Source organism: Mandrillus leucophaeus, unplaced genomic scaffold (genome assembly GCF_000951045.1).
Source record: "Mandrillus leucophaeus isolate KB7577 unplaced genomic scaffold, Mleu.le_1.0 Scaffold958, whole genome shotgun sequence".
In the NCBI taxonomy this organism is placed as follows: domain Eukaryota; kingdom Metazoa; phylum Chordata; class Mammalia; order Primates; family Cercopithecidae; genus Mandrillus; species Mandrillus leucophaeus.
This window is the reverse complement of record NW_012110452.1, coordinates 88639-92339: the sequence shown is the minus strand read 5'-3', so window position 1 is coordinate 92339 and position 3701 is coordinate 88639. Positions and strand designations below refer to the sequence as shown.

Genomic DNA, 3701 nt, shown 5'->3' with positions numbered 1-3701 from the left:
ACTGGTTGACTGGCTTACTTAATCCAGTCTCTTTTTTAAGGGTCGGTTAAGTTTTTCAGTCTTTTTTTCCCCTGAAGAAATGTATGTAAGTATATATGAGTGTGTGTGTATATATATGTTTTATTCTTGAGCCTAGGGCTCAGTCCATTTAGGTTTATATCAAAAACAGTAGGAAGTAAGGTGATTCTCTTGTTAGAATGTTTCCTAAAGGATGCTTGAGGGGCCTTGACTTAAACTGAGTGACTATGTGGACTTGCCAATTTAGGTTTTCATATTCCTAATCACTGAACATTCGATTTTGGTCTTCTTCCCCATCCTGGTTTTCAAGGTTTTAATTTTTTTTTCTTTTCTTTTTTATTCTAGGATGATTACTTACTTCCTGCATTCTAATTTGGATTCTTGAACCCATCATTTCACTCCCATTTCTTTTCATGTTTTATAGCTCCAGTGCCATGACAGTTTTAATCTTCTGGCTCCATCTGCGTAGATTTCAGTCTCTAATTGAGGAAAATCATCTGTTTTTCTCAGGAGCCCCTTGATTCAAGTTTACACAAAATTTGCCTTTGGAGACTATCCTGTTAATTAAAACAGTTCAGATCCCACTTGTATGTGAGACAGATGCTTCTCTGGCCACCAGACAGGTACCACTAAAGGAGGTACAGGTAACAGATCATTTAATTTAATTACATTTTCACATGTCAGAGAAAGGATGTATGAGATAATATTGCACAGCCCCTGCCTGCCTGCCTTCAAAGAGTCCATGGTTTAAAGGAATTACACGTAACAAAAGTAATGTGGCCATGATAAGAATGCACAGAGAAGGGGCATTTTGTTCAGCTTCAGTGTGTGGGGCTAAGATAATGTCAGTAAAGGCTTTCTGGAGATAATGCCTGAGAGGAGGCTTAAAAAGTAAATCAACATTTTCCCAGGGAAGATGGGAAGCAAAGATACACCGGAGTGGTAGAGCTGGGGACACTACTGTGACTTAAGATGCAGAAGCATGAAGCAGCCTGGCTGGCTAGGATACTACAAGTAGTACTAAGAGGTAAAGAAGATGGCAGAAAGTGGCCATATGGGCTGAGCAGTTGTTGAGAAATATGAAACAGAGGGTCTTCTTTCTGATCATGGGCACAGATGCTTTTCTATGACATGAGGCAGACCTGAGTGAAGACAGGGTTAAGTGGAGGCAGGCATAGCTTACTTCTTGCCCTTGAACTAAGGGCCAGTGTGTTAGTCTGTTCTCACACAGCTGTAAAGATACTACCTGAGACTGGGTAATTTATAAACAAAAGAAGTTTAATTGACTCACAGTTCTGCATGGCTGGGGAGGCATCAGGAAACTTACGATCATGATGGAAGGCAAAGGGGAGGCATGGCATGTCTTAGATGGCAGCAGGAGATAGAGGGAGCACAGGGGAAACTGCCACTTTTAAAACAATCAGATCTTGTGAGAACTCCCTTACTATCATGAGAACAGCATGAGAGATCCGCCCCCATGATCTATTTACCTTTTACGAGGTCCCTCCCTTGACACAAGAGGAATACAATTTGTGATGATATTTGGGTGGAGACACAGCCAAACCATGCCATTCTAACTCTGGTCCCTCCCAGATCTCATGTCCTCACATTTCAAAACCAATCATGCCTTCCCAAGAGTCCCTCAAACTCTTAACTCATTCCAGCGTTATCCCAAAAGTCCAAGTCCAAAGTCTCATTTGAGATAAGGCAAGTGCCTTCTGCCTATGAGCCTGTAAAATAAAAAAACAAAAAACAAAAAAACAAAAAAAAACAAGTTAATTACTTTCAAGACAGAATGAGGGTACAGACATTAGGTAAATGTTCCCATTTCAAATGGGAGAAATTGGCAAAAAAAAAAGGGGGCCATAGGCCTTATGCATGTCCTAAACCTGGCCAGGCAGTCATCAAATCTTAAAGCTCCAAAATCTCCTTTGACTCCATGTCTCACATCAAGGACACACTGATGCAGGAGGTGGATTCCCACAGCCTTGGGCAGCTGTGTGCCTGTGACTCTGCAGGGTACAGCCTCTATGGCTGTTTTCACAGGCTTGTGTTAAGTGCCTATGGCTTTTCCAGGTGCATCATGCTAGCTATCGGTAGATCTACCTTTCTGCAGGGCCCTCTTCTCACATCTCCACTAGGCAGTGCCTCAGTGAGGACTCTTTGTGGGGACTCCAACCCCACATTTCCCTTTTGCATTGCCCTAGTAGAGGCTCTCTAGGAGGACTCTGACCCCAAAGCAGACTTCTGCCTGGACATCTATACATTTCCATATACCCTCTGAAATCTAGGCAGAGGCTCCCAAAGCTCAACTCTTGTTTTCTGCATACCTGAAGGCCCAACACCACATAGAAGCCACCAAGGCCTGGGGCTTGCACCCACTGAAGCCATGGGCTAAGCTGTACCTTGGCTCCTTTTAGCCAGGGCTGAAACTGGAGTGGCTGGAACACCAAGCTCCATGTCCAAAGGGTGCACAGAGCATCAGGGCCCTGGCTTGGCCCATTAAACCATTTTTCCCTCCTAGACCTCTGGGCCAGTGATAGGAGGGGCTGCCTTGAAGATCTCTGAAATGCCCTGAAGACACTATCCCCATTGTCTTGTTGATTAACATTCAGCTCCTCTTTACTTATGGAAATGTATTCAGCCACCTTGAGTTGCTGTGCAGACAGTGAGTTTTTGTTTTCTATCACATGTTCAGGCTGTGAATTTTCCAAACTTTTATGCTCTTCCTCCCCTTTAAACATAAGTTCCAAATTCAAAACATCTCTTTGTGAGCACATATAGTTGTATGCTTTCAAGAAAAGCTAGGTCACCTCTTGAATGCTTTGCTGCTTAGAAATTTCTTCTGCCAGACTCTCTCAAGTTCAAAGTCCCACAGATCTCTAGGGCAGGGGCAAATTGTCATCATTCTCTTTGCTAAAGCCTAGCAAGAGTGACCTTTGCTCCAGTTCCCAGTAGATTCCTCATCTCCATCTGAGGCCACCTCAGCCTGGACTTCATTGTCCATATCACTATCGACATTTTGGTTGAAACCATGCAATTCTCTAGGAAGTTCCCTACTTTCGCCCATCTTCCTGTCTTATTCTGAGCCCTCCAAACTGTTCAAACCTCTGCCTGTTGTCCAGTTCCAATGTTGCTTCCACATTTTCAGGTTATCCTTATAGCAGTGCCTCTCTCTGCCAGTACCAATTCTCTATATTAGTCCATTTTCACATGCTATAATGATGCTAACTGGGTAATTTATAAACCAAAGAACTGACCCCCAGTTCCATATGGTTGGGGAGGCATCAGGAAGCTTACAATCATGGTGGAGGGCAAAGGGGAATCAAGGCACATCTTACAAGGGAGCAGGAGAGAGAGGGAGTACAGGGGAAATGGCCATTTTTAAAACAATCAGATCTCATGAGAACTCCCTCAGTTTCACAAGAACATCGTGGGGGAACTACTTCTGTAATCTAATAACCTCTCACCAGGCTCCTCCCTTGACGTGGGGGTATTACAATTTGTGATGAGATTTGGGTGGGGACATAGAGCCAAACCATATTAGCCAGCCTCTTGGTGGGAACTTATTTCTTTTTGCAGGTGCCTCTCTATTCCTGGCTTACTCAGAATACCCTCCTTCCTCAAGCAAGTGTGACTTAGGTCATCTGCATCATGATTTCTCATGTCGCTAAGATGAGAAA

General features: G+C 43.7%; 1 long non-coding RNA gene across 1 annotated transcript in view; it reads left to right on the top strand.

Annotated features, from left to right (window-relative positions):
* LOC105532419 overlaps nt 1-2677 on the top strand; it is a 166196-nt gene extending 163519 nt beyond the window's left edge. The window contains exons 3-4 of the long non-coding RNA XR_001004972.1: nt 443-662; nt 2543-2677. This is a non-coding gene — a long non-coding RNA (uncharacterized LOC105532419). The remainder of the gene's footprint in view (nt 1-442; nt 663-2542) is intronic.
* Nucleotides 2678-3701: the final 1024 nt, after the last annotated feature.